General features: G+C 43.8%; 1 protein-coding gene and 1 long non-coding RNA gene across 2 annotated transcripts in view; one reads left to right on the plus strand and one right to left on the minus strand.

The window, feature by feature from the left end:
• The window catches only part of LOC134337525 (uncharacterized), a 38,186-nt gene that overhangs the window by 7,632 nt on the left and 2,678 nt on the right, over positions 1-27,876 (minus strand). Inside the window, exon 2 of the long non-coding RNA XR_010016016.1 lies at positions 10,204-10,302. This is a non-coding gene — a long non-coding RNA (uncharacterized LOC134337525). The remainder of the gene's footprint in view (positions 1-10,203; positions 10,303-27,876) is intronic.
• Positions 10,263-27,876, plus strand: part of LOC134337524 (tight junction protein ZO-3-like) — a 117,496-nt gene continuing 99,882 nt past the window's right edge. Inside the window, exon 1 of the mRNA XM_063032611.1 lies at positions 10,263-10,388. The gene's annotated coding sequence lies outside the window, so the exon portion shown is untranslated. The remainder of the gene's footprint in view (positions 10,389-27,876) is intronic.

Here is a 27,876-nt window from a genome sequence, read left to right on the forward strand (position 1 = left end):
CCTCCTCTAGCTTACTCTGAGGGCAAATAGCATTTGTTGGGTTTTGGAGTGTCTAAATAATGTGCAGTAAACTGTGAAAACTCCTCATCATTGTTCACATTCCAGTATCCATGTCTGTCATTGTTGGCTGAAAACCTCTACCAATGCCTGTGTAGTTTCTTTTTCAGTGTTGAAATTGGGTGGTGGTCCCTCTTGATCACCTGACTCTGGCCAAGGGATATTGTTAACTGTCCACCATAAATATGTTTAACCAGTTGCTAACTTTAAGGACTTTGTTACCACCTCCACTTCTCCTCTCTGAGTTACTTTCCAAGCTTTCTCCTCAACTCAGTTGTTACTTTATTTGAGGGTGGTATCATAGATTTCACTTGAAGCTCAGCTGTGATGTATTATTCAAAATCTTCCAGCTGTCCAACCATTCCTTCAGGCCATTCTGAAACATTTGGTTGAGGTCTGCTTTGCTTCTTATTTGAGGGTGTTTTTAATTGGCATATTGGTTTAAATCTTTGTTGGTCTTTTCTTGGTCATCTCCTATTTATTGAGATAAGTAGTTGTTTCTCACAAATTCTGATTTATTTTTTCTTTCATTTGTCGATATGAGTCAACCTTGCTTCCTTTCCCAGGACTGACCTGGATTGGCTGTACGATGGGTGAGCGTTTTCATTTGTCATCTTGTGGTTCCCTGGGCTCTGTCTGTGCTATTGTGAGCTCTTCTTCTCCAAAGCTTTCTTCACTCTGAGCTTCAAATGAATTGGTGTTCCACCCCTGCATTCACTTCCTTGAATTTGCAATCATTGACCATGTTGCCAGGCCTTGAACGAAAGCCAGTGGCAGTTTCAACTAGTTCTTATTTCAAACCATGGAACTCATATTTGTGGATAAAGTGAGCTGATCTTGGATCGAGGTGTGAACTCATTCTTTGACTGAAATATTGAAGAATAATAAAATGCACTCCCTCCCATTTACAAAAGATAAAGCTGATCTCTGTGATAGTGGTATAGCCACCACTTACACCTGTCAGAAATATGTTAGGACTTTGTTTACATTTTTACATGCGATTTTGAAATATCTCCACAAGACGGTTGGCCTCCTAGTTCATCATGGACTAGTATTGCCTGGTGACTCTGTGGACATATCAGCACAGATTAATGTTGACTTTGCTTTTCTTTTGTTAAGAGAAGCTATGGTCATTTGCAAACTTTGTGTCTAGGCAGTGCCACTCAGCAGTTTGTTCAGTTGTCGGAAAATATGGCAAGCAAGTCCGATGCAGAATCAGAATCAGATTTAGTATTGCCAGCATATGTAATGAAATTTGTTAACTTAGCAGCAGCAGTACAATGCAAACATGATAAAAATAAATAAATGAACTATAGTAAGTATGATTATACATATATTAAATAGTTAAATTTAAAATGGTAGTGAAAAAACAAAAATAATAAAAGTGAGGTAGTGTTCATAGGTTCAATGTCCATTTAGGAACCAGATGGCAGAGGGGAAGAAGCTGTTCCTGAACAGCTGGGTGTGCGCCTTCAGGCTTCTGTACCTCTTTCTTGATGGTAACAATGAGAAGAGGGCAAGTCCTGGGTGATGGGGGTCCTTAATAATGGATACTGCCTTTCTGAAGCACTGCTCCGTGAAGATGTCTTGGATACTACAGTAGCTAGTACCCATGACTAATTTTACAACTTTCTGTACCTTTTGATCCTGTGCAGTAGCCCGCCGCCACCCATACCGGATAGTGATGCAGCTTGTCAGAATGCTCTCTATGGTACATCTGTAGAAGTTTTCGAGTGTTTTAGGTGACAAACCAAATCTCCTCAAACTCCTAATGAAGTATTGCCACTGTCTTGCCTTCTTTATAGCTGCACCAATATGTTGGGACCAGGTTAGATCCTCAGAGATCTTGACACTCAGGAACTTGAAACTGCTCACTCTCCCCACTTCTGATCCCTCTATGAGGATTGGTTCATGTTCTTTCGCCTTACCCTTCCTGAAGTCCACAATGAGCTCTTTGGTCTTACAGACGCTGAGTGCAAGGCTGTTGGCAACTGCCTGGCATATCTCGCTCCTGTATGTCCTCTCATCTCCATCTGAGATTCTGCCAACAATGGTTGTATCACCAGCAAATTTATAGATGGTATTTGAGCTATGCCTAACCACACAGTCATGGATATAGAGAGAATAGAAAAGTGGGCTAAGTTCACATCCCTGAGGTGAGCTAGTGTTAATCGTTCTTACCAATCCACACAGATTGGGGTCTTCTGGTTAGGAAGTCAAGGATCCAATTGCAGAGGGAGGTACAGAGGCCCAGGTTCTTAGCTTTTCAATCAGGAGCAGGAATGATGTTGTTAAACATTAGCTTATAGTCAATGAACAGCATCCTGACATAGGTGTTTGTGTTAACAACAGGAATTCTGCAGATGCTGGAAATTCAAGCAACACACATCAAAGTTGCTGGTGAACGCAGCAGGCCAAGCAGCATCTGTAGGAAGAGGTGCAGTCGACGTTTCAGGCCGAGACCCTTCGTCAGGACTGCAGTCGACGTTTCAGGCCGAGACCCTTGGTCAGGACTTCGTCTGAAACGTCGACTGCACCTCTTCCTACAGATGCTGCTTGGCCTGCTGCGTTCACCAGCAATTTTGATGTGTGTTGTTAGGTGCTTGTGTTGTTCAGGTGATCTAAGGCCGCATGAAGAGCTATTGAGATTGCATCTGCCATAGGCCCATTGTGGCAATAGGCAACTTGCAGTGGGTCCAGGTCCTTTGCTGAGGCAGGAGTTGGTTCTAGCCATAACCAACCTCTCAAAGCATTTCATTTCCATAGATGTGAGTCCTACTGGACGAAAGTCATTAAGGCAGCTCACATTACTCTTCTTGGACTCTGGTATAATGCAGATCCTATTTACATATGTACTTACACAAGCTTTTTAGCAGAGGTCATAGGCATAGCTGTAACATCATCTGGGGACAATGGCAATTAACATTTCCCTTCGCAGACACTGCCTGACTCATTGAGATCCTACAGCTGCTCATTTTTACCTTCAGCTTCCAGAATCTGCAGTCTGTTGTGTCTCTGTAAATTAGCCATGTGTTCTGATTTCTGTAAGAGACCACTAAACCTATTAGTTTTAGACTTATGATTTCCCTTCTGCAGTTCTGGAAATATGAGCAACTTGGTTCTCCAAATATACCTCATGATTCAGCTTTTTGAACACTGAATTTTCCAATTGCAGGTAAACAGTAACCCTACTGTTATTTATTTCTCTTTCCTTCTGATGCTCCCAAGTTCTCTCTAGCCCCCACCCTCCATTACCCCAGTTTCATTCGCCTCTCCCAGCTGGTTACATCTGCCCATTGCTCTCACTAAGTCTCCTATCCACTTCCCCACTGGTTCAAACTGCATATTGCACATCACCACTCTCCTATCTGGTTCCACTTATCACTTTCCATAGAAACCATAGAAACTACAGCACAGAAACAGGCCCTTTGGCCCTTCTTGGCTGTGCCGAACCATTTTCTGCCTAGTCCCACTGACCTGCACACAGACCATATCCCTCCATACACCTCCCATCCATGTATCTGTCCAATTTATTCTTAAATGTTAAAAAAGAACCCGCATTTACCACCTTGTCTGGCAGCTCATTCCATACTCCCACCACTCTCTGTGTGAAGAAGCCCCTCCTAATGTTCCCTTTAAACTTTTCCCCCCTCACCCTTAACCCATGTCCTCTGGTTTTTTTCTCCCCTTGCCTCAGTGGAAAAAGCCTGCTTGCATTCACTCTATCTATACCCATCATAATTTTATATACCTCTATCAAATCTCCCCTCATTCTTCTACGCTCCAGGGAATAAAGTCCTAACCTATTCAACCTTTCTCTGTAACTGAGTTTCTCAAGTCCCGGCAACATCCTTGTAAACCTTCTCTGCATTCTTTCAACCTTACTTATATCCTTCCTGTAATTTGGTGACCAAAACTGAACACAATACTCCAGATTCGGCCTCACCAATGCCTTATACAACCTCATCATAACATTCCAGCTCTTATACTCAATACTTCGATTAATAAAGGCCAATGTACCAAAAGCTCTCTTTACGACCCTATCTACCTGTGACGACACTTTTAGGGAATTTTGTATCTGTATTCCCAGATCCCTCTGTTCCACTGCACTCCTCAGTGCCTTACCATTAACCCTGTATGTTCTACGCTGGTTTGTCCTTCCAACGTGCAATACCTCACACTTGTCAGTATTAAACTCCATCTGCCATTTTTCAGCCCATTTTTCCAGCTGATCCAAGTCCCTCTGCAGGCTCTGAAAACCTTCCTCACTGTCTACTACACCTCCAATCTTTGTATCATCAGCAAACTTGCTGATCCAATTTACCACATTATCATCCAGATCATTGATATAGATGACAAATAACTATGGACCCAGCACTGATCCCTGTGGCACACCACTAGTCACAGGCCTCCACTCAGAGAAGCAATTCTCTACCACCACTCTCTGGCTTCCTCCATCGAGCCTATGTCTAATCCAATTTACCACCTCTCCATGTATACCTAGCGACTGAATTTTCCTAACTAACCTCCCATGCGGGACCTTGTCAAAGGCCTTACTGAAGTCCATGTAGACAATATCCACTGCCTTCCCTTCATCCACTTTCCTGGTAACCTCCTCGAAAAACTCCAACAGATTGGTCAAACATGACCTACCACGCACAAAGCCATGTTGACTCTCCCTAATAAGCCCCTGTCTATCCAAATGCTTGTAGATTCTGTCTCTTAGTACTCCCTCCAATAACTTACCTACTACTGACGTTAAACTCACCGGCCTATAATTTCCCGGATTACTTTTCGATCCTTTTTTAAACAACGGAACAACATGAGCCACTCTCCAATCTTCCAGCACTTCACCCGTAGACAGCGACATTTTAAATATTTCTGCCAGGGCCCCCACAATTTCAACACTAGTCTCCTTCAAGGTCCGAGGGAACACTCTGTCAGGTCCCGGGGATTTATCCACTTTAATTTTCCTCAAGACAGCAAGCACCCCCTCCTTTTCAATCTGTACAGTTTCCATGGTCTCACTACTTGATTCCCTCAATTCCATAGATTTCATGCCAGCTTCCTTAGTAAATACAGACGCAAAAAACCTATCTAAGATCTCCCCCATTTCCTTTGGTTCCGCACAAAGCCGACCACTCTGATCTTCAAGAGGACCAATTTTATCCCTTACAATCCTCTTGCTCTTAATATACTTGTAAAAGCTCTTTGGATTATCCTTCCTTACTTCTCAGAGTTCATAATCTGCAGTGACTTCATTGCCCCCAATTATCACATTCCAGCCTCTCTCACTAATCCACTCCTTCCTCCCTGAACAGTCTCCATCTCCTTGTTCCCCTGGATCCACCTATCACTTCCTGGCTCCTGCCCCATCCCTCTTCATCATCTTTTTACACTGTCTCTCTCCACTTTACACTTCAATCTCAATACAGGGTCAATTCTGAAGTGCTGACTGCCCCTCGGTGCCACAGATGCTACCTGACCCACTGAGTTCCTCCACACAAACTTAACACAGGGCACCTGTGATTTGTGCTTTTCTCATCTTTAGTGAAATAACATTTGGAGTAGCATTCGGTATTTCTGGTGTTGCTCTGGAGTTCCAGCATATGCAGGATCTCTTGTGTCTGGTTTATTCGCGGTTTTGTTCAAATATTCATGACATTTTTTTTATATATATGCAGTTGATTCCAGTCAATTGGAACACATCAGGACCTGTACACGTTAGTCTAATTAAGCGGCTGCCCCAATTACCGAAGTTTCATGAAAAGGTATAAAAAAAGACAATCTACCATTTAACTGAATAACAAATTATGTATTAAAATGAAATACAGAACAAATTAGAACACCACCAATACTACTACAGTACTATAAAATTGTGTATTAGTTCCTGATAGTTATCGACAGCATCCAGTGTATGCCATCCTCTTTTGATTGACTGTAAATGAACAAAATCAGTGCAGACACCAAGTGCAAATAATGGACTGCATTCATTCAATGCTTTCAATGGCATTGCATCCTTCAAATCTTCATTTTCAATGTAACATTCAAGATGATCGTCGATACCTTCAGATTCTTTATAGTTCCTAACTTGTTGAAGTAGTGAAATTGTTTCATTTTCACTCCTGGCCGTTTCTGGCATCTCCAAGCCTGAATGCTTGAAACCACAGTGAGAAAAGCAGTTCTGAATTGTCTTACTGCTTATTTCTTTCCAACTATCAGTGACAAAAATCACAGCTTATTGAAGACAAACGCACACAACTGATGCTATTTAAAAATTTATCCTCTAAGCATGGTGTAGTGTCTAACAGCCACGCAAGTGACTGACACTAGCTAGAAACTGTTCTGCAACAGTCACTTGCCCCAATTAAGTGGTATAGTGTTCCATATAGACAAGGGGTATCCTTGGCTATTTTCTCAATTAGTTTTTGTTCTTTAAGAGTTGCCCCGATTAACTGATGGCCCAATTAACTGGAATCCATTGCACTAGATCACTTGCAGTGAATTTACCAACAGTGTGGTATGTCCCCCTAAACCTATCATTCAGCCAGCAAATGTTTAACCTATGACATTGCATTTCCAAAGATGCCAAGAAGCTTTCCTCCTCCTCTCCTCGTCATTCAATGCAGAGCTCTCTGTGGAATGAGTATCGATGATGGAGGATGAGTCATAATTATAATCATGAGTCAGAAAATGGTGATGTTTTCAACTGTAAAGCTACTGAGCCAAAAAGTATACATTATCTGAAGAAAAGCTCACTAATGTGATGCTACACGACGGCCTCCCACCAGTTCTGCACGAGGCCTCCAGGAGTCAAATCCTATCACGCACAAAGTTCAGGAAAAGACTTTACACATGTTGTGATCTCAGTATGAACCCAGCTCAACTAACTCCACAGTGGTAGAGCTACTGGAGGTTATCTACTGGGCTGTGTGAGAGGGTGTTTGAGATAACGGGGTGGGGAATAGATGGTGGACAGACGATTGTTTGAGGGTAGGAGGGATCAGACTGGAGTGACGGGCATCTTACTGTTAAGGAGCAAAAGGATCAGATGTAGTGTGAGAGAGACATTGGGCAGAACAACATTAGTAGTCAAGGTGACATTGGTTGGATAACCCACAGGAACATTTGCAGTGAGGTGGTGGGGGTGGAAATGGGAGTAAACACTAAGTTAGCCACTTCAAGCAGGACTAAGATAGAAACTGGCAGGCACCCCGACTCTACTAAAATGGCACTAGATTATACTGACTACTGTAAGTCCCAACCCTCGTTTCAGACTTGTTTTGTTCAGTGAGATCCCACTGTTCCTGTGGCTTGTCTGTGCAGAAGAGTTTTGTGTGAGGAACATGAAGGCATGTGTGGCATAATGTTTGGTATTTTGGCATTATTGATCATCCATTGCAGCCTCTATGTATTTAGTGGGTAGGTTTCAATTACTTAGCATGCAGTAATGCTGTGCTATGCGATTGAATTTGTGCCAGTTTTGCTTGCATGTACTCTAAAACTGCATTGAGATTAATGATGGTTCCTATTTTCAACTTTAATTCTATTGAAATTGGACGTACTGTATTTTACAGAACAAGCAACAGCACAGAGAACTGAACAATCTGCCAGAGAAACTCCGCAGGGTCGAGCAGCAGAATTGTCAATGTTTTGCGTCAATTTTGACCCCAGAAGATTGACAATGCTTCCCCTACCACAGATGCTGCTCAACCCACTGAATTCCTCCAGCAGATTCTTCATTGCTCCAGATTCCAGCATCTGCAGTCTCTTGTGTTCCTACGACAGAGAAAATGGTGCTTGTCCTTCAACATCCTAGAAGAACTTAATTTCATTTTAAAGAAAGAAGTGAGGTGAACAGTTTGATTTTAATGGGAGTGCTTACAGCTTCCATCCACCTGAGTCCAAAGACCAGGTGTCTGATGATACATGTGGTTGGATACACTGTGCAATCACCCTCCAGACCAGAGCTACCCACCAGAGTAATAGTGCACTTTCTTAGCCAGTCATACTGACATATTTTCCTTGCATGCTGAGAGGATGATTTTTATTATCCAAGATACAGACTTATTGCCTTGCTCCCAACTAAGGAATGCTGCTGTTTCACAGAGTGAGGCCATTACCTTGAACAAGGGGCTATTTGGAACTATTGCTGGGAGCTCAGCCTCCACGTGGGCACACGTTAAGATCACAATCATCCTAAACATATCTTCTGTAACAAAACCCAGATCACAAGAGCTGACTGATGAAGGTTAGGTCGCAATCCCACCCTCAACCGTGGACATTAGGAAGCGCATTTGATGGCAAAAGGTCTTCTGATGAATAGGACATTGGATTTGTAGTGCAAAGCAAAGGTAAATGGAACACTCCCTGATGGCAGGTTTGTGCGTAACACCAGAATCAGATATATCAGTACAGAATTAGCTGCAGCCAAATGGGATTGTGCCTTGGGTCATATCAATATCCAATGTATTCAAGGAGTTCATATTCAAGCAGCAGGGAAGGATTTGTTTGTTAGTCACAGATTTATTAGAGATACAATAACTTGTTCTAGTGAATCTAATCTAAATTCAGCACCTCTATAATTAAATTGTTTTTGTGCAGTTTCTTATGCTCCTACTTAGCAGATGAGTATAAACAAGTTAAAACCGCGACAGGAACAGACCAATAATTGCAGCAGCCAAATGCTGCAGTAATCTAAGAATTCATTTACTGTGGGGGGTGAAGACTCTATTAAAGTGCAAACGATAGGTAACCATGTACATCATTTTCTTGATTTTTACCCCACCTCAGCAAAAATGGTCTTGATGGAGTCGCAGTTTTATACAGTTAAAATATCTCCCCTCTTCTCTTGATGGTGGGGACATCTTTTAACAACACAGAGGACATTCAGACCTTCAGGTCCATGCTAACTCCCAAAGGAGTAATCCCATTAGTTCTAATCACCCTCCCCTTCGTATTTCCTTTCACCTCTGCAACAAACTCTCTCCCTCAGAGGTTCATCAACTCCCTTTTGATTTGTATAGCTGTTAACCTCCATGAAAAGATAATTTGTGGTAGTTGATTGACCTACCTACATATCTTTGGAATGTGGGAGGAAACCACAGATCCCAGGGAATCCTAGACAGTCCCGGATAGAATCTCAAACTCTCTACAGATCAGCACTTGTAGTCAGGATTGAACATGACTCCCTGGAGTGTGGTGCATTACTGTGGCATCCATCAGACACTATACTATACCAGACCCCCAAATAGTCATTTCTCACCTGTGGGGCCAGTCACTGGAATAATCAACCGTACACAATACTGCCCACAGATCTTGACATGTTCAGTACACCCATATCCCAAAATGAAGTGTCCAGCCATCAAGATTAGGGACTTTGTCAGATTTGTTTCATTTGAAAGATGTTTAAATCGGTACTCTACATGGGCAGGAAATGCGTAGGATGATATGGGGAAATACAGGTAAATAAGACTAGTTCAGGTAGACAACTTGTTCAGCATAGATGAATTGGGTCAAAGGGCCTGTTTCTGAGCTGTTTAATTTCTATACAAATTGCCAGGTGCACAAAAGATGATTATAGTCTCATATATGTATACCCCAGCATAACCAGAATGAAATAATCAAATAAATATACGTCAATGCCATATATTTAGCAGCTGAGTCACTGGGAGAAGTAGTACGTGATTTAAAGTTCTACAAATGCAATTGCATATATTAAGGGAGGATTAGATTTTCCCAAGTTAATAAACTAAAAATCAGATGAGTATTCCCATTTCCCAAAAGGTTACAACAAAAAAAATCAGATGTTAAAGACAAACACAAACAGAAAGAATCATTAAACCAAATAATGCTATGCCACATAAAAGAGTGGAAAAGTTTTGAAGTTCCTTCATTGGAGCAGTGTTTGAGAGAGAAAAACTTTTCAGATGAAAGGAAACTCGAAACACTAACTCTGTATCTCTCTTTACAGATGCTACCTGACCTGTTCAGTATTTAGAAGATTTTCTGATTTATCTCTGACTTGCACCAACTTCAGTAATTTACTTTTGGAAAGCTTTTATTTTGAAACTTCATTAACAGGAAAAGCAGCAACCTGGACTCCAGACAACAAAGTGTTAAACTTTTTGAAAAGCTGACACCTACCATATGGTAATGAAGAGAGAGTGGTCCGCCTACTCGTTCTCCAAAGGGAAGACAACAACCCTCGTTCAGCTGTCTCCAGTGGACTCGTGTGGTTCAAAACTAGGTATGAAGGATATGATTTAAGTGAGGATTTGAAGATTTAACAACTTAACAGATCTCCACACAATACACAGCTCTTCATATTGGTAAGTTAAAGGAATGTATAAGAATAGAAACGGAAACTGTACACTGTGGAACAAAGTTTTGGTATCGTTTAGTTTGTTGAACTTACTTTACATAGTTTTATTGTGTATCTCCTGAATATGCCTTATGTTGAATCTGAATCAATCTGTATCTGGTGATTTCCTCTCTTATTCAAATTCCCAAAGATACTGAGGCAATGTGATTCATCAAGAACCACCTTGACAAAAAGGCTTTGGAGTTTATTTCTTTGCACTAGAAAGTTAGTTACTCGTGGAGTAATGCTGAGCAAGTGGGACATTAAATGTCTTCTAATTGTAACAAGAGAGAAAAAAAGACCAGTTAGCCGTTTAGATCCATGCCAGCACCATGAAGAGTAATTCCATTTGTCTCATTATTTCTCAGAAACCCTGTAACCTATTCTCTCTCACACATTCCCATTAACTCTCCTTTGATTCCTCTTGAGAAAACTGGGGTAATATACAGCAGCTAGTTAATCTGCTAGCACATCTTTGGAATGTGGAAGGAAATGAGAGCACTGGGAGGAACCCCACATGGTCATAGATGGAACATGAAAACTCTGCATAGTCAGCAGTCAAGGTCACCATGCCAACCTGGTACAGCTGGCATATTATTAGTAGCCAAGGTTCACCAGTGCTAATGAAGAGCTAGAAAGTTAACTTTACTGTGGAAACAAGACGAGTCATAGAAGATTGCCAATGTTTTCACAGACATGGATGTTTAAACTAACAAATGTTCCCTGTACTGCAGGGAGTACCTTCAAAAGGTCCAACATTTTAAAAATCGGAGTGTGGTTGATTCTATGAGGCAAAAAAAAATGCCTATGGGCAATCCTAGGGGTGAAAATTTTAAAGCATTTATGCATTATTGTGACACAGGCTGCAAGTGATTTATTTTAAATAGAGTATTCCTAAACTGAAATAACAGAGAGAAAAAAACATGACATGGATGAGTTGAACTTCCTTCTGGACTGAGAGATTGTAACAAGTCAGTGCTATATCAAATCAGTGACTGAGGACTCATGACACAAGAGTCATTCTCTTGACTTAAAAGCCATTTAGTAATGTTGTTATTCCTGTTGAACAAGTTTGACTGCTCTTGAGTTTTCTGTTTGACTACCCTGCCTAGAAACTCAGTTTTTGATTAATCTGAACATTGCTGTAAACTGGATTAGTAGTATTCAGGTAATTAATGACTCGAGATGTAGACATATGTGCCAGTTAAGGTGTGTTATCTGACTCATTAACTTTTGAAATAATGAAATCTGCCTAATTTTAGATTTGAGGGATTCACGCTTCAAAAGTCAGAGCATACTAGGGCATCTGAGAGTCAATATAACTCTTAATTATAAATCATTTGGTCATTCATAATCTGTGTCATGATTTGGATAAGGAGATTAAGAATAATTATTCAGGGTTATTGATGATGCATAACTAGTCAAGGAATAATAATACATGGAAATATGCCCTTCATCCCAACCGGTCCATACTGGCCATTGCATCCTGCCTGCTGGTCCCAGTTGTTCACATTTAGCCCATAACCCTCCAAGCCCCTCCACACCATGCACTTATTCAAATACCTGCTGTCAGGAGGATGCCAAGAGGATTCACATGGATATAGACAGGCTGAGTGAATGGGCAAGGACATGGCAGGTAGAAAATTATGACATCATATATTTTAGTAGAAGGAATAGAATAGTAGAATTAACTTTAAACAGGTGAGATTGAAAGATTGACACTGAATATTAATATACTGGTACAGAAAATGGGAAAGTGAACTGTCTGTTGACCTTTATTACAAGAAAGTTTAAGTACAAGCATAGGGAAGTCTTCATCTAATTACACAGTATAGTTCAGAATCAGGTTTATTATCACCGACATATATCATGACATTTATTGTGTTGCTGCAGAAGTACAGTGCAATACATATAAAATGACTATAAGTTACGATAAGAAATATTTAAAAATGCAAGTAGTGCTAAAAGGGAGCAATGTAATGAGGTAATGTTCATGGACCATTCAGAAATCTCATACCTGAAGGTAAAAAGCTGTTCCTAAAACATTGAGTGTACCACTTTCTGATGATAATAATGGGAAGTGGACATGCCCTGTTGGTGGGGGTCCTTCATGATGGATGGTGCGTATTTGAGGATTTCCTCAGTTGAGGGGAAGTTAGTGTCCATGATGGAGCTGGCTGAGTTTACAATCCTCTGCTGACTTTTCAATCCTGTGCTTTGGCTCCTCCATACCAGATAGTGATGCAACATCTATAGAAACTTATAAGAGTCTTTAGTGACATACCAAATATCCTCAGACTCCTACTGAAGTATAGCCGCTGACTATATGTTTGACCCCTCAGTGAGGACTGCCATGTATTCTCCTGATTCCCTTTCCTGAAGTCCACAAACAATTCTATAGTCTTACTGGCATTGAGTGTAAGGCTGTTGTGACACCACTCAACTGGTCAATCTATCTCAGTCCTGTATGCCTCCTCATTACCATTTAAGATTTTGATGACAACAGTTATATCATGGGCAAATTTATAAGACCATAAGACAAAAGAACAAAATCAGGTCATTCAGCCCATCAAGTCTGCTCCCCCATTCCATTGTGGCTGATCCCAGATGTTACTCAATCCCAAACACCTGTCTTCTCACCATATCATTTGATGCCCTGACAGATAATGAAACAATCAACTTTCACCTTAAATATGCCCACGGACTTGCCTCCACCACATTCCACAGATTCACTACTCTCTGGCTAAAAAAATTCCTCCTTACCTCTGTTCTAAAAGGTTGTATAGATGGTGTTTGAGCTGTGCCTAGCTGTCCTGTCATGGGTGCAGAGAAAGTAGTGGAGCAGGCTAAGCACACATCATTGAGGTGCACCTGGTGATTGTCAATGAGGAGAAGATGTTACCTCGGTTCACATTGACTATGGTCTTCTGATGAGGAAGTCAAGAATCCAGTTGCACGGAGAGGTACAGAAGCCCAGGTTTTGCAACTTAATATTGGTACTGAGGGGACAAAGATGTTAAACACTACACTGTAATCAATAAACAGCAGCCTTACATAGGCTTTGCTGTTGTCCAGGTGGTCCAAGTGATTAATTGTGTTGTCTCCTCTAGTTCCACTGATGACCTGTTGGAAGCAGTTAGTCAAGTTGGTGATGATGCCATGTTCAGATATTGTAAACAAACTCAGTTTCCCAACTTAAAAGGAGAGTGTACTTGGTACAGGGCACGCAGTAAAAGTACATCAAATGGATTCTGAAGATGCTGGAAATCCTGAGCAACGCAAACAAAATGCAGGAGGAACTCAGCAAGTCAGACAGCATCTATGGCGAGTAATATGCAGTCTATGTTTCAGGCCAAGACCCTTCATAAAGACTGGAAAAGAAGGGGAAATAAGCCAGAATAAGAAGATGGGGAGGGGAAGAATTATAAGCTGGCAGGTGATAAGTGAGACCAGGTGAGGTGGAAGGTGGGTGGTTGAAGGGAGGGGGAAACAAAATGAGAAGCTAGATCAAATTGGTAGAGGGCGGAAGAATAGGAGATAGAAACATAGAAAATAGGTGCAGGATCAGGCCATTTGGCCTTTTGAGCCTGCACCACCATTCAGTATGATCATGGCTGATCATCCAACTCAGAACCCTGTACCTGCCTTCTCTCCATACCCCCTGATCCCTTTAGCCACAAGGGCCATATCTAACTCCCTCTTAAATATAGCCAATGAACTGGCCTCAACTGTTTCCTGTGGCAGAGAATTCCACAGATTCACCACTCTCTGTGTGAAGAAGTTTTTCCTCATCTCGGTCCTAAAAGGCTTCCCCTTTATCCTTAAACTGTGACCCCTTGTTCTGGACTTCCCCAACATCGGGAACAATCTTCCTACATCTAGCCTGTCCAATCCCTCTAGAATTTTTTATAAGATCCCCCCTCAATCTTCTAAATTCCAGTGAGTATAAGCCTAGTCGACCAGTCTTTCTTCATATGAAAGTCCTGCCATCCCAGGAATCTATCTAGTGAACCTTCTTTGTACTCCCTCTATGGCAAGAATGTCTTTCCTCCGATTAGGGGACCAAAACTGCACACTATATTCCAGGTGTTGTCTCACCAAGGCCTTGTACAACTGCAGTAGTACCTCCCTGCTCCTGTACTCGAATCCTCTTGCTATGAATGCCAGCATACCATTCGCCTTTTTCACTGCCTGCTATAGCTGCATGCCCACTTTCAATGACTGGTGTATAATGACACCCTGGTCTCCTTTTCCTAATCAGCCACCATTCAGATAATAATCTGTTTTCCTGTTTTTGCCACCAAAGTGGATAACCTCACATTTATCCACATTAAATTGCATTTGCCATGAATTTGCCCACTCACCTAACCTATCCAAGTCACCCTGCATCCTCTTAGCATCCTCCTCACAGCTAACACTGCTGCCCAGCTTCGTGTCATCTGCAAACTTGGAGATACTGTATTTAATTCCCTTGTCTAAGTCAATAATATATATTGTAAACAACTGGGGTCCCAGCACTGAGCCTTGCGGTACCCCACTAGTCACTGCCTGCCATTCTGAAAGGGTCCTGTTTATTCCCACTCTTTGCTTCCTGTCTGCCAACCAATTCTCTATCCACATCAATACCAGATAGGAGAGGAGAGTAGACCATGGGAGAAAGGGAACAAGGAGGGGCATCAGAGGCAGGTGAAGAAAAGAGAAGGGGTAAGAGGAGAGCCAGGATTGGAAAAAGAGAGAAGGGGAGGGGGAGGGGTTACCAGAAGTTAGAGAATTCACTGTTCATACCTTCAGGTTAAAGGTTACTTGGATGGGATATGAGGTGTTGCTCCTCCAGCATGAGAGTGACCTCATCATGGCAGTAGAGGAAGACATGGACTGACATTGTGGAATGGGAATGGGAAGTAGAATTTAAAAAGGTGGCTACTGGGTAATCCCACCTGTGGCGGTGGTATTATTTGAAAACAGGTGCACAGGTTCAGTGAGTGGGGACTGAAGGCACTCATGACGAGTAAGTAAGTTAACTATTTATTTGCAGGACAATACAGACACTAAATATTCAGTATGTACCTCAGGCGTCTGCTGGCACCACGATGTCATCAGCTGGCTTCATGGTGCCAAATGGCAGCCAGTGAAAGGTTTGCTATCTTCCTTAAACAGGCCAATCCCTAGGTAGCATGGGAGGAGTGGCTTCTAATGAACAGGTAAGATTGACACTTATTGCAGTGTTCCAGCCCTCAAAGGACACAATACTCTGCCATTCAGCCAGAAGGTTAACATAACCCCCACTGATGCCCCACTATACTACACACAAAACGTAACAATATAATTCCCAGAATTATCACCCCTCCAGATGCTACACCGTGTACTGCGGTAATCCACCAACATCCCAACGTCCCAGAAAGCCTCCACCTTCCCCTCAGGGTATAGTGGTTATGCAGCTGCCCCCCCGCCCAACTTTCCTGATCTTATTTACTAACTGCTGGATATGATCCCCCAAGTGAGATGTATTCCCAGACTTAGGGGTGTATGTGCAGCACTCCTGACCAATTACAGCTCAGGTGCCACTTCCCTCTGCGAGCAAGTAGTCCAAGGCCATTGTTTTTTTGCAAGGCCAGCATCTGAAAAGCCATCATCTCAGCTGAATCTCTGGCCAGTCCATCCTCTGTATGCTTGAGCGCTGTGGCCAAGTCATTGGCCAATGTCTCCATCACAGAGGCCAGGTGTATCAGTTGCTGAGACAGCCTGGCTGCACCTCACAGGGGAAAGGCTAGCATCCAAAACCTTTCCCTCTCTGTGATATGCCTCTTACTGTGCTGACCCTCATAGGCTGGGTGCTCGTCCAGGCTATTAAGGTGGTGTATGTATGGTGTCATGTATCCAAGACAGCAGCAGCCAGACCATCCTGTGGTGAGTCTTGTGCTGGCCCGGGAGCCACATATCCAATTCTTATCATTTGGCATCCAGGGAGTGCCCACCTTCACAGCACTACCTGGCGTTGACATAGTCATCCCAGGAAACTGCTCCTGCTCACACTCCTGTGCCCTGCTGACTGACTTGACCTGTGCTCATCATACTTCATTTCACAAACACTCCTTCTCTTCCTCTGTTGGCAGAGGGATTACTCTCTGAGTTGACACTTGAGGATGGGACAAACCATATGTCGGGAAGTACCAGCCCTTAAAACACTTATTCCACTGGGGGGCTCGGAGGGGGGGGGCACGGGGGGTGGTTACTGAGACTCAAGTTCTTTAAGGCCATTCCCAAATAATGGGTGAGGTTGTCTGGAAAGGACTACTCTCCCCCAGCTTCCCGCAAAACAGAATGCCAAAGCCGGAGAAGTTGACCAAGTTCCTTCAACTGTCCTGTTCTTCTTCGTTAAAGGGGATTGGTAACAGTGGCAACCTCTCCTGCGGCATGGGTTAATGTCCTCATACTAATCCAACAGTCTGAAACATTGGCGAGGCTCTCATACTTGTATGCCATCTGTAGGAATGTGTTGTAGGATCTCACTCTGACCACGATCATTGCCACTGCCATCAGCATCCACCATGTTGCCACTCTGTAATGTAGGGAGCTACTCACTCACTCACTCCTTCCTGGTTATTTGCTGGGCCTTTAGACAGACTATCCCCTGTTCCTCCGGTAACACCACCCATCGTGCGTTCGCCAGTCCGTGCGCCACAGTGTGCCGCTGCTCTGGAGGTGCTGCATCCAAACCTTCCCTGATTCCTCCTCCAATTCCATCTTGTCCACTTTTGCAGGATCCAACACTGCCAAGTGTCGGGACTTTTAGTACTCTCCCGAGCCCACAGTCTGGGACTTCAGGTTATCAACCCCCTGCTGCAACACACTCACCCATCCTTGAAAGGTGCGGGTGGGGGTCAATAACTTAACTTGCAGTCTCAACAGCCCGTTCATATGCTCAATCAGCCCTGCCAGCCGTGGGCAGTACGGGATGTGGAACACCCCCAACATGCCAGACTCTGCAGCCCAATCCTGGACTTCGGCTCCTGCAACATGTGAGCCATTGCCAGTTGGATCTCCCAGGAGATCCCATTTGTGGATGATAAGTGCTGCAACGTGTTTATTGTGCTTTCCTGGTCAAAGTGACCACACAGCAGCGCCAGTAGGACCATGGAATCTGTGTCCACCATTGTGACCACATATTGTTTTTGGTTCGGTGGAGGCAGAGGCTCTACATAATCTACCTGCCATACCTGAGCAGCCCTCGTAACCTCTCAGATGTGTCCAGAGGAAACTGCTGACCACCCCCAGGGCTTAACCTGCTGGCAGGTAAGGCAGCTTGCATCCACTATCCTGGCCTCGTCAAATGAAAATGCTACTCCTCGAGCTTCTTCCCGTTCCCTTTCTCCTTCCTCCCTCAGATGCCCACTCTTCTGGTGTGTCCATACTGCCAGGCCCCTGTGGTTCTCCTCAGAATTGGTTTAGCACTTCCACTGAATTTCTCAAGCTATCTATCTCTTTCTCTTTCAGTGAGATTATCTCGTACTGCTGCTTTACTATGGCAGCTAGAGGCCAAAAAACACTCCTCTGTCTCTCCTTCCTCTCGGGGAGCCGTAACTCATTTAGTACAGACATGATGTGGTGCATTTTCACCCCTCGGGAATCTAGCTTGTCTGACCAGTCTACTGGCCTACTGTAAGCTGGCCAGACTCCCAAATCCCACACAGTTGTCAATACACCCTGGGACTCAGCACTCCTCACACAGGGTGGGGGGGGGGATCTCTTTCTTAATTTTTTGCCCTTAAACATATTAATCTTCTGTTCAATCGCCAAACCCTGCTCGCAGTGCCAATGTGTGTGAAACAGATTTGCGGGTTCAGTGACTGGGGACAGGAGACACTCACTATCACTAAGTAAGTTAGCTATTTACTTACAGGACAAGACAGACACTGAACATTCAGTAAACCTTTCAAGTTACACCCAGTTACAAATACTTATCTAAAGTGTGTGCTTGGGCTCTCTCTCACTGCTGCACTCTTCCACTGTTCCTGTGGCACTGGCCATGACCCAGTCTGTTGGCAAGCCCCAATCCAAAAGACCGGGTGCTTTCAGAATACTAGTTTTATATTCTATTGGTACTGGATCATCATCAGCCAACGCCATGGTGCCAAATGGCAGCCAGTAGAAGAATTGCGGTGCTCCTTCTTACAATGCTGTTGTGAGCACCAAGAAGGTCTCAGTTTTATGCTTCATTTGTAAAGCAGTTTCTTGAAAACTAAAAAAAGTAAAATGTAGAAGTTAGTAGTGTGTGAGAATATGCACCTGTTCCTTGTAAGGCCACTGGCATGGTTTTCCTAAATGTCAACTTCCGAAATTATTTTATACAGAAACCTATACTCTTTGAAGAGCCATACAAGGAAAGTGACTATTACACAACATCCTGCAATGACAGGTGATGTTAAAGTCGTGAATCATGATGGGAGCCACTTCTCCAGTGAGTGGGGTTGAATCTGCTGACCTAATTAGGAACAAGGTAAATGTGAGGCTGGTCATTCTGCTACATAACAAAAGATCAGAACCATTGGAAGCAGAAATAAGCATCTCAGGAAGTAACTTCTAATGAATATTCTTACAGTTTTTAGTGTGGAGAAAATGATGAATGCTTAGGAAATGAGGGATAGGTGTGATGATATTTTGGACACATGTGAATTTGCCACAGAGGAGGTCTTGGCAGATTTAAAGCACATTAAGATGGATAAATCCACAGGGCCTGCCTGTGTGCGTCATTAGACCTTGTGGAAAGCTAGGGGAGAAATTGTGGAGGCTGATTTAGCAATAAACTGCAAAATAGCAAGCCACGAGCAGCCACAGAGCAAGAGAGAACAGATACTTAACGTGACGATGCAGCAAAGTATCTGAAGGCTAGGAACAGCTGGTTGAGGCTAGCTGGTTCAATGGGTGAATAAGGACTGTGGATGAGTGCTGGGTTTAAATAGGCTGCAAGTGATGGGTTGGAAACAAGTCACAGGTGACTCTTGTTTGCTGGGTGGAGACTGGGAGGTGCCTGGCTGTACAGGCCTGACAGGATGCCCCCTCAATGTGGGACTATGATCATTGAGAGACAGGCAGGGGACACAGAAGCCCAGAGCTCATTGGAGGAATTAGTCTGGGCACATTTAAGGCAGACCGTGATGAAGTGGCGAATATCTGCAATCATGGTGGGAGCTATTAGGCACTGAAGGCACTATCTTGCCGGCAAAAGGTTCACCCTGCTAACTGACCACTGCTCAGTCACATTCATATTTAATAATCAGCAGCGGAGCGAAATCAAAAATGATAAAATTCTGAGGTGGAGAATCAAACTCTCCACCTACAACTATGACATCATGTACAAGCCTGGGAAGCTCAACGAGCCCTCCGATGCCCTATCCTGGGGAACGTGCGCCAACGCGCAGATCGACCGGCTACACGCCCTACATGTAGACCTTTGCCACCCAGGGGTCACCTGGCTTTTCCACTTCGTGAAAGCCCGGAACCTGCCTTACTCCCTTGAGGAGATCAGGACGATGACCAGGGACTGCCAAGTCTGTGCAGAGGGCAAACCGCACTTCTACCGACCTGAAAAGGCAGAACTCATCAAGGCCACCCGTCCTTTTGAGCGACTGAGTGTTGACTTTAAGGGCCCCCTTCCCTCCACCGACTGCAATGTGTACTTTCTTAATTTTATCGCGGTTCCCCTTCGCCATCCCCTGCCCCGACACCACTACCACGTCAGTTATAAAAGCCCTGCGCAAGCTCTTCACTCTGTTCGGATACCCATGCTATATCCACAGTGACAGAGGGTCCTCGTTTATGAGTGACGAGCTGCGCCAATATCTACTGGCTAGGGGAATTACAACCAGTAGGACCACGAGCTATAATCCCCGGGGGAATGGACAGGTAGAGAAGGAGAATGGCACAGTGTGGAAAGCCACACTCTTAGCCCTCAGGTCAAAGGGACTGCCGGTCTCCCGCTGGCAGGAGGTCCTTCCTGAGGCACTCCACTCCATCGCTCCCTGTTATGCACAGCCACCAATGCCACCCCTCATGAGCGGCTCTTTTCTTTTCCCAGAAAGTCGACCACTGGGACCACCCTACCAACTTGGCCGACGTCCCCGGGGCCAGTGCTGCTCCGGAAACATGCGAGGAGCAATAAATACTCCCCGATGGTCGAGAGGGTTCACTTACTTCATGTGAACCCCCAGTATGCCTATGTGGTTTTACCTGATAGGTGGGAGGACACAGTCTCCATCCGCGACCTGGCGCCCACAGGAGCACCGGGCCCCTACCCTGAACACTCTGTGGTGACTAATGACCCTGTACCCACTGATGTATGTACCCACGAGACACCGTGTGCTCCAAACCCTATACAGACACCACACAACACTCCCATACCGGGCGCGATGCACATGCACGAGGGATTAACAACACCTAACGTGCTGGCACCTCAAGTCAGGCCAGAACCAGCACAACCACTGTCGCCGATGCAATCATCGCCGGTGCTACGTAGATCACAGCGACGGACTCGACCGCCTGATAGGCTTGACCTGTAAATATACTTGTTTTAAATATTGTCAGTCACTTCACTCCGCGGGACTCTTTTTAAAAAAAAAAGGAGGGGTGAATGTGGTAAACCATGTATATGTGTTGTGACTGGGTTAACTATCTGGACACGCCCCTCTGCTGACTGCCCCTGTGGCTCCTCGCACAGAATCCTGTATAAAGGTGGCTCCTCTACGGTGAGTGTCTGCCCCCGGACTGAGGGGGAGGGGCAAGGTGAAACACCTTTATACAGGACTCTGTGGGAGGAGCCACAGGGGCAGACAGCAGAGGGGCATGTCCAGACAGTTAACCCAGTCACAACATATATATGGTTTACCACACTACCAGAACTGACATCGCAGGAAATCCACAGTCAATCATGCACCTGGTTGGCCAGAGAAGGGTGAGGAAAGACCTACTGGAGTGCTTCAGAGTGTATGGTTGCTGACATGTACTTGCCACATGTGTTGATCAGAGCAGTGTTGTGCTGTAGAGGCTGGCAGATCTGACTCTAAAGGACCCAGACAATCGGGGCAAGGATCTGGAGGATGGAATGATGCACTAAGGGTTGGTCCCCATTTCAGCTGGGTCAAATTATCATGGAAGTGCCTTAGTGATCTTGGAGTCAGGTCGGTAGGAGTTGGTGAAGTTGAATTGCTTAAAGAAGAGGACCCAACAAGCCTGATGTGGGTTGAGTTGGTGAGTCTGTTGTATGGATATGAGGTTCTGGTGGTCAGTGCAGATCAGGAAGGACTCAATGTCTCTCATCAGCCAGTGTCTCCACTTCTCAAGGCCCATTTAATGGCGAGTAGCTCCCTGCCTTCTACTCCATGATGGTGCAGTGTAGAGTTGAACTTGTGGAAGGAGAAGGCACAAAGGTGAGTCTTCCTGTCGAGTCCTTCTTGTGGAGGAGGATCATGCTGGCACCCAAGTCAGATGCATCCACATCCACTACGAAAGGTCAAGAAGGATTCAGATGGTGGAAAATGGGGACGAAGATGAAGCATCTCTTGAGCTCCTCAAAAGCAGGATCCATGGTGGCAGACCAGGTTATCTGTGAGGTCGGTGATTTGGAGAGGGAGGCGAGAGGAGCAGCGATTTGGCTGCAGTTCCTGGTGAAATGGCGGTGGCCCAGATCAGAAACAAATGTCAAAGGCAATTTTGGCTCGGCCTGTAACATACAGAGATGGCCAGTGCTCAAAAGTGTAAGGCGTAAAGTGGAACAGGAAGTTGCGGCAGTGGGTTGGGAATCCATCGAAGTGTACGGGCACGGGAATCCGGGGCTCTGAGGGAGGAGATTGACTAGCGCAGTGTTGCTGTATTGAGATGAAGAGTTGGTTGAGAGTGGCAAATAGATGGTCAATGGTTTCCTGCTGCTTCTGGATTGTGTGCTCCTTTCAGCGGACGACTTCCTTTTGGCGAGCAAACTCTGCTGGGTCAATTGCTGGTTCACCCATCCTGTCAGGAAATATAGAGGAGGCTTGGCCCAAACACAGAGCAGCTGAGACAACTTAGCAGTAAATGATACTTTAGTAATAAACTGCAAAATAACAAGCCTCGAGGGGCCACAAAACAAGAGAGAATTGATTCTTAACACGGCAAGACAAAAGGTAACTGAAGGCTAGGAGCAACTGGTTGAGGCTGGCTGATTTGTATGAGTGAACAAGAACTGCGGATGAGAGTTGGGTTTAAATGGCTGCAGGTGGTGAGTTGGAACCAAGTGGCAGGTGGCTTCTGTTAGGAGACTGGGAGGTGCCTGTCTGTGCTGGCCTGACAGGTAGATCAGTAAATGTTGTCTATAAAGGACTTTAGCAAGGCCTTTGACAAGATCCCACAGGGTAGGCTAGACCAGAAGATGAGATCGCATGGTGATCCAGGGAGAAATAGTCTTAATTGGTTCAGTGATAGGAAGCATTGAATGACAGTCAAAGATAGTTCCTCCGACTGCTGGCCTGTGACTAGTGGTGTGCCACAGGGGTTGGTGCTGGGACCTTTGTTGTTTGTTATTTACAGAAACGATTAGGGAGTGAATCTACAAGATGTCTTTGGTAAGTTTGAGGATGATACAAAAATAGGTGGTATCATAGACGGTGAAGAAGATTCTGAAATATTACGGAGAGACATGTACCAGCCAGATAAGTTGTCTGAGGAATAGCAAATGGCTTTCAATTCACATAAATGAGAAATGTTCCATTTAGGGCTATTAAACCAGGGTAGGATTGTACAGTGAATGGTAGGCATCTGGGGAGTGTTGTGGATTAGAGCGATTCAGGAGTGCGACTACAGTTCCCTGAATGCAATGTCACAGGTAGAGAGGGTGTGAAGAAGGCCCTTGGGACACCAGGCTTCACTAATCACTGCATTGAGTATTAGAGCTGGGATGTTCTGACGCATTCGTACAAAACGTTGGGTGTGACTGCACTTGGAGTATTGTTTTTGTCGCCTTGTCGTGGGACAGACATCGTTAAACTGGATGAAAACTCCTAATGAAAGTTCTCAGCCCAACACGTGAACTGTTCATTTCCTTCCATAGGTGCTATCTGATGCTGAGTTCCTCCAGGATTTTGGTTGTGTTGCAAAAAATGGAAAGAATGTGGAGATTTATGAGGGGTGATTGATAAGTTCGTGGCCTAAGGTAGAAGGAGTCAATTTTTAAAAACCTAGCACATTTATTTTTCTTACATTTACACACTTAGTCCAGCGGTCATGGAGAATATGGATCCCTTCTATTGTGGAAGTTGGCGTCTTGGACCTTCAGAAAGTCGTCCACAGCAGGGGTGATTGATAAGTTCATGGCCTTCAACTACTGCACAAAGTCTTGTCATCTTCAGAAGTTTTCTGATGACTCTGCCATAGTTGGATGCATCAGCAAGGGAGATGAGGCTGAGTACAGGGCTATGGTAGGAAACTTTGTCACATGGTGTGAGCAGAATTATCCGCAGCTTAATGTGAAAAAGACTAAGGAGCTGGTGGTAGACCTGAGGAGAGCTAAGATACCGGTGACCCCTGTGTCCATCCAGGGGGTCAGTGTGGACATGGTGGAGGATTACAAATACCTGGGGATACGAATTGACAATAAACTGGACTGGTCAAAGAACAATGAGGCTGTCTACAAGAAGGGTCAGAGCCGTCTCTATTTCCTGAGGAGACTGAGGTCCTTTAACATCTGCCGGACGATGCTGAGGATGTTCTACGAGTCTGTGGTGGTCAGTGCGATCATGTTTGCTGTTGTGTGCTGGGGCAGCAAGCTGAGGGTGGCAGACACCAACAGAATCAACAAACTCATTCATAAGGCCAGTGATGTTGTGGGGATGGAACTGGACTCTCTGACGGTGGTGTCTGAAAAGAGGATGCTGTCTAAGTTGCATGCCATCTTGGTCAATGTCTCCCATCCACGACATAATGTACTGGGTGGGCACAGGAGTACATTCAGCCAGAGACTCATTCCACCGAGATGCAGCACAGAGCATCATAGGAAGTCATTCCTGCCTGTGGCCATCAAACTTTACAACTCCTCCCTTGGAGGGTCAGACATCCTGAGCCGATAGGCTGGTCCTGGACTTATTTCATAATTTACTGGCATAATTTACATATTACTATTTAACTATTTATGGGTCTATTACTATTTATTATTTATGGAGCAACTGTAACAAAAACCAATTTCTCCTGGGATTAATAAAGTATGACTATGACTAAGGTAGAAGGAGATAAATTATTAACATCAAACTTCCTGCATTTTCACTCAAAGTGTTGAACTGCGTGTGCATGTAACGAAAGCGGTATAACTCATCTCCTTCTACCTTAGGCCACGAACTTATCAATCACCCCTCGTATGAGGATGCTGCCAGAACTCGAGGGCCTGAGTTTTAGGTAGTGGTTGGGAAGGCTAGAACGTTTTTCATTGAAATGTAGAGATTGAGGGGTGACCTTCTGAAGGCATATAAAATCATGAGGGTCATGGATATGGTGAACGCTCAGTCTTTTCCACGGAAAAGGGGAAATAAAAACTAGAAGGCATAGGTTTAAGGTGGAAGATGAACAGTCAAAAAGTACTCTGAGGGGCAAATTCTTCATGAAAGGATGATGCTGCCAGAGAAAGTGACTGAGGCAGGTACACTAATGATATTCAACAGACATTTGAATGAGTTACGTGGATAGGCTGGGTTAGGGAAACTTGGGCCAATCACAGGTGTATGGAACTAGCTTGATGGGCATTTTGGTCACCACAGAAGAGTTGGGCTGAAGGGCCTGTTTCTATGCTGTATTATTCTGTGACTCTGTGAAATAAGCCTAGCCATCACATAATTTCTGGCCTGTCAGAAAAGTTTTTGTGGTCATCTTCAGTGGCAGACTCCCAGAAAGTGATTCGGGTAAGGTTTTCTTCCTAATATGTACTCATACACTTCTTCATTCGTCTATTAAGGCTGACCTTTCAAACCTACCAAAGCTGTAGCATAATGCAGTGGAAATGAATTCACATTACACATGCACAGTCTATTAATGCTCCAGCAGGGAATTACTACACAGTACAATGTAGTTCCAACATAGCCTGACAAACACTCAGTCCAATAGAGACAAGTAGCTAAAGGAATATTATATTAGCAAAATAAAGTCATATGTAATGATTGTGAAAGGTCAATATAGAACAGCTAACTTGCTGTTAATAATAAAAACTATGAGAAGATGAACTCAAAATTAATACTTATACAATAAGGATAGAAAGAGAAACAAATTTGACAAACCAGAATAACAAAAGAAGAAAAGGATTAGATTATTAGAAATATTTAAGGAGATTAATAATATTTGAGGATTTGGGGGTAATAGGGAACTGACACAGAAGAAGAATTGGAGCCTGTGTTAATTAGCCACAATGACGTTGAATGGCAGGGCAGGAATGAGTGACCACATGACCTACTTCTGCTCCAGCTCCCGCTTTCTTGAGACCTTTTGTTCTTGTGTTAAAACTCTAGGCTTTTAAAATATATGCTTAAATGTTTCTAGAAACCAGAAAGAGATAGAAGAGATTCTAATTTATCTGAATTAAATGTTTCAGAGGAGAGGGCTATGTGTAAGAAGACTTATAGCTAATATTTCTGTGTACAAAGGAAACCCTGGGAAAATAGACCAGTATATTAACACCAGCCAAAAGAAAGATGTTGGAGTCTATACTCAGAGGAGTAATAGGAAGATATATAGAGTCAGGAAAATATAATTTTAAAATCAGCTTTAATTCTAATACTTACCTATGATAACAGAATAATGCCTGCAGATAGTTTTCACCTGGATATTGAAAAGACTTTTAATAAAATTCTATCTGGCAGTTCCAGCATGTGGAACTAAACAGTAATGGATAGCAAATAATCTAAAATAAATGAATTAAAGAGCAGGGATAAAGAGCATTCATTTAGATTGGAGTAATTTGGAAAATGGTTTTCTATAGGATAAGCCTTTATTTGCAATTTATATTAATGGTTTTGGTTTAAGAATAAGTGATTTAACATCAAGATTAACAGATGCTATCAAATTGGAGAATACACTGAAGGGGAGCTCAACATTTTATAAGAAGACGTTAGAAAACCTTTAGATTGGACAGTTATCTGGCAAATGGGCCATTAATATTTAAGGTAATACATTTTGGTAGAAAAGAATATAAAATCCACCTGTAATATAGCATATAATAACAATAACTCAGACAAAGGGGGAAATCAGTCAAGGTGTACTCAAAAGCAAGTTATTAACAAGATGATTTAAGAATGGCAAAGTGATAAAATAAAGTCCTCACAGATGCTGGGAATTTATTCCTTGAGGCATAGAATTCAAAAGCACAGAAAAGTAATGTAAAGCTTGAGTCCGATCCTAATCGGGCTGCTCTTACTGTGCTCTGTAATGGACTGGGCTTATTCCACCACTTCTTGTAGACCTTCCATTCTTGGACACTGGTGTTTCCACACGAGGTGGTGATGCAACCAGTCAGGATACTCTCTCCACCGTGCATCTATATGAGTTTGGCAATGTTTTAGATGACATGCTGAATCTTTGCAAACTTCCAAGAAAGTAGAGGCATTGTTATGTCTTCTTTGTGATTGCGCTTACGTGATTGTTTCTGGGCAGATCTTCTTGATATGATACGAGGCCCTCCACTGGTTGGGCTCAGCCATAGATATAGTGTCCTAGCTGTCTATGTGATACACGCATCAGGACAATACGATATAGAGAACAAGCAGCTGCCCATGCAGCAGGCCCCCCTCTCCACGCTGCTGATGAATCCAAAGGAACAACAAAGACCGATACAGTTTGGCACCAACAGCATCGCAGGAGTTGCCAACCAGCATTGAACTCAACATTGGACTGCCCTAGTGACTTCAGCTCAGGACTTTTCCTTGGGGTTTACTCCCAATGCCTTCCCCATGAGTGGATATAGCTGCAAGGCAGTGAGGGTTTGAGATCAGAATTTTCCTTCTCCTAGATGAGCTGCCAACCACAGCTGACATTCCCTATCTGCCCGAAATGATTAGTTTTAAGGCACCAGTAGCTCCTTCTCCTGTCAGTAAAAGCAGTTCCGCCATGCTTAGCCACACATGCAGACTAGGAGCTGCATTTGATTGTCAGAAGCTATTTGAAATGTATGCCATAAGGGAGCATTTCCTGGGTAGTGTCTCCCCACTAGCTCCCCTATCTATAACAACCTTAAAGAACCAATATGTGGTATGATAATGCCAAGGAATTTAAATTTACTGACCCTCTCCACCTTCAGTCCCCTAATGACGACGGACTCTGCGGTTTCTTTCTCCTGTAATCAATAATCAGCTCTTTGGTTTTACTGACGTTGACTGAGAGGTTGTTGTGTCACCATTCAGTGAGATTTTCAGTGTCCTTCCTGTAGGCCGCTTTGTTACCACCTTAGATTCAGC

This window comes from Mobula hypostoma, chromosome 24 (genome assembly GCF_963921235.1).
Source record: "Mobula hypostoma chromosome 24, sMobHyp1.1, whole genome shotgun sequence".
In the NCBI taxonomy this organism is placed as follows: domain Eukaryota; kingdom Metazoa; phylum Chordata; class Chondrichthyes; order Myliobatiformes; family Myliobatidae; genus Mobula; species Mobula hypostoma.